Here is a 12,031-nt window from a genome sequence, read left to right as displayed (position 1 = left end):
TGCTCATTACAGTCGAGGTGAAACATGAACACCAATCAGCTGTGAAGGGCAAAGGTCCTGATGGGACTGCACTTCTCCAGAGTATTAACCTGACCATAACCCTCCCTGGACCTCCAGCACACGCACAGCTGCTGACCGATGCCACAGTCCTGTCCAGCAGACACTGACTCACATCAGTTCAGATCTCACCTGCACTGTTAAAGGGACTCTATTTCACTGCACCGTTTCCTCTTTGCTTTCGCCGTTCTGTCTAAATTGATTCCAACTTTAACCCTTTGAGTCCAGGAGGTCCTAACTAACGGTTTCATACGAGTTTCCTGGTAATTCACTTCCTGTTTCCCGAGCCAGGCGTTAGAGTCTAATGCTGTTCTAGCTTCGACTACATCTTTCTGTTGCACATGTGGATGTTTGTTGATGCGAGAATCAGCTTGAAACACAATAAAGTGCAACATGTGGGCAATTTTATCCTATTTTAAAATGTCAACCTGCTGATGAAACTGATGTCATGTGTCTTATTCACTGCTGAAGTATTTTTGTCTTGTCTTCCAGCACAAAAACATCAAGACTACTTGAGATGCAAGATGACAGAAGCCTTATTTTCTGAGAACTAATATCTGCCAACTGAGTTAGGAAAGAAGATTAATTCTCATTTATCTTTGACCCCATTGCCAGCCGTTTGTTTTTAATTCTGATAAATGTCTCAGAAAAGAAGACTTCTTATGTTCTGTCATTTTAGATCTCCAGTAAGTCTGTCTGGATTTAAACACGCTCTGATGTTTGTACTGAAAAACAAGACCAACATACTGAGCAGTACTTTCAGCAAAAGTTTCAGGAGGAAGTATAAAACAGGATAATAAAGCTGCAGATGAATGTTTAGTTTATCTATTCCAGCTTCTGAAATGAGCTCAGAGAGAGTCTGTGGTAGGATCTCAACTCAACCTGTCCCTTTCTGTAAAGAGCTCGAGGTGAGCATATCAGTGTAGTGGACCGTCTGTCAACTCAAAGGGTTAAAGGAGATTGAGGGTTAACCGTCAGGATAAGCAGAATTTAACCAAGCGTTGTCTTAAACCCTGAGGGCCTCCGCTGTGATTGGATGAGTTAAAGTTGAAGCCCTCAGTCATAAACCTGTTTCTAAACTCACATAACTGAACGAGCGCCGATCAGATGAAGAATACGGATCATCTAAACAGAACTAACCCATAACGCTTGAATGAATCTCAGAGGGTTAAACACGGAGAGAGTTCTGTGTCTGAATCGATTCATTGACTCTGAAAGAATACGGTCCCTTTAACCTCCACATGTCTGAAGATGAGTTGATGTAGTGTGTGAACGCCATGTGTGTGTGTGTGTGTGTGAATGCAGTCTGGACTGCTGACATCTCAGTTTGGGTGCAGGGTTTCCAAAAGTCACCATCAACTCAAACTCAGTCATTTAGTCCTGCTCTTACTGAGAATGAATCATCAGTGATGTTAGTCTGAACTAATAACTGTATCCCGATTATCACACCGGATAATGGTTCAGTTTTGATATTTCAGGCTATTTGCTTATTTAACTTGAATTATTTCACAGTAGGGTTAAAAAAACACCCAAATTACACATCTAAGTGTTTACATCATTAGACTTTATCTCTTTGCATCTGTAGATTTATGTTATAGTACATATAATGTAAAAGATTTCCCTCTTACACACACCAGAGATGTATTCCTCTCTATATTCTGAAGGGTTTCACTGAGGGGTTTCTTCATATTTCATTCACATGAGCTTTTATGACATTTTATTCCTAAAAACTTGTTGAGAATGTGTTTGTTTTCTGTCTGTTGACAGTATTGTATGATTTATGCAGTGATAAAAAGAGAGATCCAGAATCCTCTCTATAAAAACCTCTAACTCTAATGTGCCAACAAAATCAAACTAAAATGATGAGCCTGGCTTTAGATTTATCTTCTGGACATTTCTGCAAATTGAACACATTTCAAACATAAGAATTTAGAAAATGTGCTATAGAAAGCAGTTCTTTTGAAATATTGTGATTAATTAACTGCTGTGTCACCATTACTACTCTATTCTCCTGCTAAAACTGAAACTGAATGAAGTCCTGAACAGAATGTGATGTTGTGAGTGAATGAGTCTGATGTTTTACTGAGGATAGTCCAGACTGCACAGGGTCCGTCACACACACACACACACACACACACACACACACAGGATTCAGAGCCTCTCGTCTGACGTTGAGTTAGATCACACAGAACATTCTCGTCCAGCGATGGTGTCTGTTATAAATTCAGGATGGCAGCACCTCCGCAGCTCAGTGAAGAGGAAAGAAAGGGTTTAACAGCTCAATTCCAGCAGAAGTCGTTCAGAGCCGGGGTGTTTGTCCTCCTCGTCCTCTCGCTGGTGTTCATCACGCTCTAAACGTCTCCTGTGACTCTCCATCATCTCCTCTTCTCCTGGATCTGACACTCCTCCATCTCCTGGTTTTATTTTTATGTTTTATTGCAAAGCCGACACCGCTTAGAGACACACAGTCAAAGATTACAAATAACCGCAGTGCATTGATTTCTTTTGTGTTGTTTATTTCGGATCCTGAAGGAAGTCCTCAGCGGGGAAAAGCGAGCGCAGAACACATTTGTTTTACAGCAGAAACGTGCCCGCACCGCTCCTAAATCATTGCGCTTGGGCTCTGTTTGAACACTTTCTCACTTTTAAATTACTCCAGAGAGAAGAAACACAGGCTTTTCTATTAGAGAGCACAGACGCTTCTAGAAAAGCTCATTGGTTTCCACACAGACTCCTGCAGAAACACGTGAGATTCTCACCAGAACGTGGGATTCAGACAGCGATGTGGATCGAAACATCATTTCCGGTTTTGGACAAAATAATTGATCATTTTGACGAGCTCTTTTAGTTGATTCATGAACACAACTTCACTACACATTACAAACCTGATTCCAAACAAGTTGGGACACTGTAAAAGTTGGGAAAAGTTGGGACACTGTACAAATTGTAAGTAAAAAGGAATAGAATAATTTACAAATGCCATAAACGTATAGACCAGTTCAGAGCAGACGTCACAGTCACGTCACACATAGTGGTTGCAGAAAGCTAAACGCTGACGTTTAAATGGACATATTTTGGATGAAAACGGCTATGATTACTCTACTTTTAAAGCATGCATTTGATTTAAACAATAGGTCTACATAATATTCACATTTGATGTTCAATGATGTGTTGTATTAGCCCTACAAACCTTACTATTAACATTTTTACATAACATTTATTTATTTTATCTCACAATTCTGACTTTTTTTCCTCGCGAATGCAAGTTTATATATCCAAATTCACTTTATAACTCGACTTAACCCAAAAATAGTTTGTGTTGAGTCTGTCAACTCTGAGGAAAAACAAAAAACTGAACTGAAGAGCTGAGGGAAAAGAGAATGACGAGATGTTTTTTTCTTATTAGACAGAAATCATCATCCCTGTTTGTGATCAGACTCTCCCACTATCTGACGTCAGTTTCACTGTATACCAGCGCTTATCGCTGAGTGACTAGCTCTTGTAATATGCAGAGAACATTTAGAAAATGACATCTAATCAAAACCTAACAATTTTATACTGTATCTGTGTAATTCTCTATCCGTAAAGACTATTCGCTCCGGGGGTTTTCTGCAACCATGATGTGTGCGCATCCTGCATGTTTCCAAACCTAAAATTGGTTTATATTTTATTCACAATAGAATACAGATAACATATCAGATGTTGAAAGTGAGACATTTTGACATGTCATGCCAAATATTGGCTCCTTTTGGATTTCATGAGAGCTACACATTATAAAAAAGTTGGGACAGGTAGCATTAAGAGGCCGGAAAAGTTAAATGTACTTATAAGGAACAGCTGGAGGACCAATTTGCAACTTATTAGGTCAATTGTGAACATGATTGGGTATAAAAGAGCCTCTCAGAGTGGCAGTGTCTCTCAGAAGTCAAGATGGGCAGAGGATCACCAATTCCCCCAATGCTGTGGCGAACAATACTGGAGCAATATCAGAAAGGAGTTTCTCAGAGAAGAGTTTGAAGTTATCATCATCTACAGTGCATAATATCATCCAAAGACTCAGAGAATCTGGAACAATCTCTGTGTGTAAGGGTCAAGGCAGGAAAACCATACTGGATGCCCGTGATCTTCAGCTCTTAGACAGCACTGCATCACATACAGGAATGATACTGTAATGGAGATCACAACATGGGCTCAGGAATACTTCCAGAAAACACTGTCAGTGAACACAATCCACCGTGCCTTTCTCCTTTACCAGCTAAAATGCCAAAGGTCAAAAAAGAGCCATATCTAAACATGATCCAGAAGCGCAGGTGTTTTCTCTGGGCCAAGGCTCATTTAAAATGGACTGTGGCAAAGTGGAAAACTGTTCTGTGGTCAGACCAATCAAAATGTGAAGTTCAGTTTCATACGCTACACTTTTCCCACCGAAAAGTGGGAAACATTTCTGAACACTGAAACATTTCTGGCCACGCCCCAAATATTAAGACTAAGACACACATACACACTCTCTCTCTCTCTCTCTCTCTCACACACACACACACACACACACACATACACACACATACACACACACACACACACACACAAATACACACACACACATATACTCTCTCTCTCTCAATCTCTCTGTCTCTCTCTCTCTCTGTCTCTCTCTCTCTCTCTGTCTCTCTCTCTCTCTGTATATATATATTTCTCTTGTTGTTTCTCTGGCCTGTGGTGGTGTTTCCCCTGTGGGACTCTGATCTCCTCAGGCTCGATCGTCCAGATACAGAATGATTGATGCTGATCGTCTGAAAGCTTCTTCACTTGACTCTCCAGACTCTTGGTGTTTTCTCGCATCTCTCAAGCTCAGATCATATTTGTGATGTATTCACACTGCTGGATGTTTCCATTCTTCAGGGATTTCTTAGTTACCATCAGATCCGTGATATGACGTCAAACGCAGGGATTGACAGATCTCGTCTGATCGCTCACTCACAGCGCTTTGAGATGAAACACCTGAATGAAAACCTCACAGGAGAAGAAGAGAGGAGCATTTATGATTTTATTACTCAGGATCAGAGTCAAACACATTCACAGAGGTCGCGATGTGTGACTGACCCAGTGTGTGTGTGTGTGTGTGTGTGTGCTCTTCATCTCCTCACCAATCCATCATCATCATCATCATCATCATCAGAGGTTACATTAAAACGGACAGAATCAAACACCATCAGTCTCACAAACCACTTTCCTTTCCCTTCGGTCTGTCTTTCATCATCAGCTGCTTTATGAATATTTCCCATCATCATTTTATTCATTCAGTCCATCTCTCATCTCTGAAACCCTCCAGAGGTCATTTCTGCCTGTGTGATGTTTCCATGGAGATGATGATGATGATGATGAAGATGGTGTGTGGATGAGAGAGAAACTGCTGATAAACAGCAAATCTCACTCTCGGTAACACAAACTGAGTTTGACCTCTGACATTAATTGTCATTAAATATGATATGAGATGATTAAAAACATTTTTTATTACATAGTTATAACAAACAATACGATGAGATATACATAAGTGTTTTCCCTTTTCTATTTTAAATAATTCATTTTTCTTTTCTTTTGTTCTTTCCTTTCAGATTGGAAATTGAGTATTTATTCATGTAGTTTTTTTCTATTTTGATGACTGTATCTGTTTTTTCTTTCTTTTTCTATTTTCAATTATTTACCTTTATTTCATATTATATATATATATATATTTTTTCTCTTTTTTCCTTACTTTTATATTTTCTATTAATTATTAATCTATTTTTGTTTATTCATTTTTCAGTCTACCTTTTTTTTTTTTTTTTTCATTAGTGTATTACAATGGCCAAATGAACAATAATATAAAACAATATAATAAGATAAAACTTCATTCATTCGGTTGCCTTACAGTTGGTCACTCTTGACGTCACGTCTGATGAATTGGGATCTCGCTTAGAGAGACCAATCTACTTTGAGTGTAAACTAAATGAGCCAGTGCACATTGACATGTGATTATTGCATCCAGCTGCCACTGATCACAGCATAAGTAGGTAACAGGTGCAGCACATATTCAGCTTTTCACTTAAGAGCTGTTCCTGACTACTCTTCTGAGAGAAGACATCTGAAAGAGTTCAGCACGCTCTTTGAGAGTTCTTCGTATTTGTGATAAGGCACTTCAGCGGTGGTGGTTTCCTGTTTCGAGTGGGTTGCACATATCAGGCTGCACTAGCCACTGTTTGTATTACAGGCAGCCATCTCCACTGTGGACTTCAGCATGCTAAAAGATCTTTTTCCCTAAAAGAGCATTCACGGGTGCGTCTTTTTAAGCCTCATGTGCTTGGGCATTTAGCACGGCATCTGAGGGTAACAGTGATGCCAAACTCTCCAGGGAACCAGCCCTCTGGGACCATAGCTCCTCTTGCACTCCGCAACCAGTTGAGCTGCCAATGGAACTTTCTGGGCCCTCTATAAGAAGTGTACCAGCAGTAACCTTTGGTGGTCCTCTCAACAGCTGGATTTCAATCGCTGCATCGGGATGGTGAGCTAGGGCTTTCTGTGGAGGAAGATTCGGCTGTGCGGCTGTCCTCCGGGACTGTAGCAATGCCTGAATCGGATCCAAAATTAATGTCTATGCTTTCCCGGGCCGCCATAGGTGCCGGGTAGGGCTCGAATGGAGACCTCCACAGTGTCCAGAACCCTGAAGGTTAGATGATTGATTCTGTGGGGTATTCCTTTATATGAGACCACTTTAACACTGGCTTCATGGCCAAGTCCTGAGGTGGGCATGGCTATGCGGCACTCACTGTCTCTGAGACTCCATTCCCAGATGGTCCTGTTGATTTGGAGTCATTTCGGAGCCACTTAGGTAGACCTGTTTGCCTCTCTAATAACCTTTCAATGCCGGTTGTTCTACTCCCTGACCGAGAGAACACTCGGCATGGACACACTGGCACACAGCTGGCTATGGGGCCTTACCAAATATATGTTTTCCACAGTAAGCTTTCTTTTACAGACACTGTACAAGATCAGGGAGGATGAAGAGGAGGTCCTGCTCGTGGCACCTTACTGGCCCACTTGGACTTGTTCCCGGAACTGATGCTCCTTGTGACAGCCACTCCTTGGAAAATTCCTCTTTGGAAGGATCTACTGACTGATAGACGGGGCACCCCATGTGTCCAAACATCTGGAAACTTAATGTCTGGACCCTGGATGGGACATGGAGTTTCTTGGTGACCTATCCCAAGAGGTAGCTGACACAATCCCATCGGGGAGAGCACTGTCTACGAGACATGCTTATGTATTGATTTGAAACCTGTTCGTCGAGGGGTGTTCTTCTCACAGATGTGGTGTCCTTTCTGCAGCAGGGGTTGGAGCGAAGGCTGTCTCCCTCCACCCTTAAAGTCTTTGGCTGCAATTGCCATCAACCATGAACCCATGAAAGGGGAGTCGGTGGGGAAGCATGACCTGGTCATCAGGTTCCATGGGGAGGTGGGGGGTGAGAAGCAGGGCTCATTTGAGCCTTTTTAGACAGTCGAGCTGAAGTTTCTGTCAATGAAAACTCTGCTCCTGCTTGCATGGGACTCCATCAAGAGGGTAGGGGACTGGCATGCATTTTCTGTTGATAATTCTGTAGATTCATGCCTAAAGATTTGTGCCGGCTGACTCCCAGGCAATCCTGAGGCCCAGGTCTGGCTATGTGCCCAAGCTTCCCACTACTCCCTTCAAGGCTGGGTCACTGGCTCAGCTCCTCAGCGAAAAGCTGAATATGCACTGCACCTGTTACCTACTTATACTCATGCTGTGATCAGCGGCTGCTGGATGCAATAATCACATGCCAATGTGCATTGGCTCATTTAGTTTACATTCTAAGTCGATTAGTCTCTCTCCCAATTCGTCGGTCATCTGATGTGGTGTCTCCCTTCCCTCCTTCAGGGAACAATGTTTACATATGTAAATGAGACATTTATAGCATATAGTCCAGCTGTGGTTTCAGAACTGATCGGATGTGTTACCGGACTGGAGGTCTGCTGGCGTTTCTCCGTGTGTTTGAGTATCGCTGATCCGATGCTGATTCACCTGTGTTTCTTGGTCTCTGCAGGTCGGCAGCTGACAATCTTCAACAGCCAGGCGTTCATTAAGGTGGGCGGTGGTGAGAAGGGCCGTAACTTCCAGGGTCAGATCTCAGGGCTGTACTATAACGGCCTGCAGGTGCTGAAGCTGGCGGCGGAGGGCGATCCGAACGTTCAGGTGCAGGGGAACCTGCGTCTGGTGGGAGACGTGCCCTCCGTCATGAGCACCGACACCACCTCCACCACACCGCTCGCAGACATGTCCACCACCATCATGGAGACCACCACCACCATGGCCACCACCACCACCCGCAAACAGCGCTCGCCCACCATGAGAGACAGCGTCACGCAGGTCAGTGTGTGTGTGTGTGTGTGTGGAAACACATCATACTGCATTAACACACAGTAAGTGTACACAACACACTGCAAAAGTCAAAAGACACAGTATGTGAGAAAAAAGTTATTTTCTGTTTGATAAGAACTTGTTTTTTAATGAATCAGTATTAATTTCTGTGATGATCACCAGCAAAGACTATTGATTTGCTGTTTTTGTTTGCAGTCTGCACATCTTGTCCCATGATTTTAGGCATATATCAATATGTCTATGAAATAATAATATATTATTATCAAATAATTTTTAGGAAATATAATATTTTATTTTGCAAATTTTATTTTTATTACAAATTTCCTAATAAAAGAGTCTTAATTTCCTAATTTTTAAATGTTAAAACATTAACAGCTACAAGGCTTGGGGAAAAAATCTAATTGTAATTTTTCTGGTAAAATTTTTTATTTTTAATGATTGTTATTTTTTTTTAAACGTATTTTTTTTTATGCTGTGAAACACGCAGCATATATATATTTATTTAATTAAATCAAGTCAGGTCAGGTCACTTTTATTTATATAGAACTTTAAACAAAAAAATACTGTGTCAAAGCAACTGAACAAAATTAATTAGGAAAACATCACTGCCTTTGGATTTTATAATTGCACTAAGCCATATCACAGTTTTGGTTTATTGTGATAACTCGTTCAGTCTAGAAGAGAGTTTATTATATTTTACTTGTGTCTTGATGTTGGTTTGATTAAGAATGATTCAATGACTGTTGTAGAAATGCAACAGAATTGACTTAATTCTAGAGATCTGTAGTCACTGCACTCCTCCAATGGAGTCAGTTTCCAAAGCTTTGTAACAGGATGGACGTGTGGCTTAAATGATGCTGTCGTGATGTGATGGGCCTACAGTCAGCGCTGAGTTTGCTTGCAGTCTCAAAATAACCCTCAGAAATGTCAAATGTACAGCAGTAACCCACAGCATGAGCCGTGTGATCCTATAAGTCATCCCAAGCTTCAGAGGAAATGCAGACATGAAAACTCCAGTGTTTGCCTGCGGTTATTAGCTTTCCTCTTCCTGTTCCGAGAGCACATTCAAATCCAGCTCAATAGTTCACAAGTAGGAAGAAAAGACATTTAATTATGGCAACAAAACATAAAAAAATTCAAAAACAAAAGCCTTTTTCCATTTGCTTTCCACTGGGAATGGTTTCCGCGTCTGTGGTGTTAATGCATTTGCCGGGCAGACGGATCTGTACGAATGCAGAGTCATGTTGGGTTACAGAAACACGTGAAGCTGAAATGTGATTTTTATCTGTGGCGCTCCAAATGTTGTAGTCTCTAAAAAATATCAATTTATTAAATAACTAAGTGAAGAAACACTCTACACTACAGTACAGTAGTCTGCAGCTTTTCAGAACTAATTAAAAGAAAACTGGATTGTGTCCTGCGGCCGATTCAGAGAGAGCAAGCATCAAATGAATCTGCTGAGAGTTCCTTGTCCAGTTCACAGTAAAAATGAATGATCAGAACTACTAATTATGTTTATACACTTATATTCTCATAATAATTGCATTTTGGAAGAGTCGTTGTTCCTAATTGTTTGAATAACAGGATTGTGTGTTTTCCTCAGAGAGACACATTTTCTCAGTATGTTCAGATGCTGAAATTAACTTGGCATGTCGTGAGAAAAAGATGAGAATGATTTCAGATGCTGTGTCTGGCAGCTTTGGCTCAGAGATGAAGGCCTCCAGTGTACTGTGTTATTTAGCGCTTTATCTCAGGGAACCATGGTTACATTCATAACCTGAGTAGGGAACGAGACACTGCGTCCTCTAGGGGTCGCTATGGGGAACACCTCGTTGTGGCACGTGTCTGAAGATTACATTGAATAAACTCCAACGGGAGAACACATCATTCACTTCTTCATCTGAAGCTTTCGTCCGAAGCATGGCAGGGAGCTTGAGGACGCAGTGTCTCATTCCTACTCAGGGAACCATGGTTACATTCGTAACCTGAGACGTTCCTTTTCAAGGGAACTTGGAGCTGCATCCTCTAGGGGTCACTATGGAGAACAGTATACCCACGCCGCCATGCTGAGGGGAGTGCAGGCCAGAATCATGGCGAACACTAAGTACCAACTCTACCATTTCCATGGGAGTTGCCCCTGGGACATTTAGACAGCTGTCTGTGACAGTAGCCCTTACGGCCAAAATCCTAGGCTATATTCCCAACTTATTTGTTAGGACTTTAAAGGGATATGGCTAAGAAACTAGTATTTTTATACTAAGTCTTGCCTGTCACACAGGGGCTACCGCTTCCTATTGCATACGCTTGCTGAAGAAGCTGTCTCAACAGATCTATGGTAGCAACACCCTGTTTAGATAGGTATCCGAGGATACATAGGTGGAGTGGCGCCCAAGATGAACGCGGCTTTTACCAACTCAAGAAAGGGCAAGAAGCAACCACGCAAAGCTCTCACCATATAGGATGTTAAAAAGAACACGGAGCACTAGCGTGTGAACTTACCACAGTGTGGATTTCAGAAAGTGCGCAAAATCTTTACATGCACACTTACCATAATATGGATTTAAAATACTGTTTCTAAGGAGGGGGCTCTCATTGTACTCTGATAGAGCTGCTCATAGATGGAATGGTGCATCCCAATATTTTTGAGAGTTATAAACTCGATCTGTGGAAATAATGCTGGAGGGCTCTGGGGAAAGAACAGAGAACTCAATTTACATGAAAGGAGAACTCCGAATTCAGAAAGAGAGTAGCGCACTCACAGGCAACCCTTCTTAGTAAAGGGGAGCACTGCTAAACTACCACGAGAACTGCCCAAGTAGCCCCTCATGTGTGAAGAAAGCAATGCTTGAAGTGTATAAATAAATACAAACTGGCTGAGTGGAGCCCAAGGAACCAAGATCTAACCATCTCAAGAAAGGGAAAGAAGCTGAGTGCGTAACCCTTACCGTACAGGATTTCAGAAGGTGTGCAGAGTCTTGCATGCACATTTACCACTTATGTGGATTTTAGAAAAAAGAGTGTACAACGTGCACACTCACCACCATGTGGATTTCAAAAAGTAGACAGAGCTTAGCGTGTGTACTTAAAGGTTCCTAGGCATCGCAGAGGTGCCGAACCGCACGCTTTAAACAGAACAGTCAGTGAAGATGAAGAAGAGAATCAAGTGTTCTTCCGGTGCTTGTTTATAGTCGTCAGGGGCTGTCGCCGGCCAATTCTTTGGTGTTTTTTCAATGTATGCTTCAGACACGGGTCACAACGATGTGTTCCTCATAGAGACCCCTAGAGGACGCAGTTCGAAGTTCCCTTGAAAGGGAACATTCAGTTTATCAAAGTCATTGATGCCATCGTCCAGCTCAGTTCAATTCTCCTCCACTAGTGTTTGTGCAATCAGGTCAACAATTTTGCCAGAAATTCTCAGAGCTTCATTCCGAGTGTGTGTGAGGGATCATCATAAGACTGTCTGTGTGAATGTGGATGGTGTTTGATGTATTCTTCATTAATGGTATTGAAGAAGCTCACTGTATGTCTGTCTCTCTCCTGT

General features: G+C 41.8%; 1 pseudogene; it reads left to right on the top strand.

The window, feature by feature from the left end:
* Positions 1-12,031, top strand: part of LOC113083581 (neurexin-2-like) — a 127,810-nt pseudogene that overhangs the window by 107,594 nt on the left and 8,185 nt on the right.

Source organism: Carassius auratus, unplaced genomic scaffold (genome assembly GCF_003368295.1).
Source record: "Carassius auratus strain Wakin unplaced genomic scaffold, ASM336829v1 scaf_tig00038947, whole genome shotgun sequence".
In the NCBI taxonomy this organism is placed as follows: domain Eukaryota; kingdom Metazoa; phylum Chordata; class Actinopteri; order Cypriniformes; family Cyprinidae; genus Carassius; species Carassius auratus.
The sequence above is the reverse complement of the archived record's forward strand: the minus strand, read 5'-3'. Positions and strand labels throughout refer to the sequence as shown.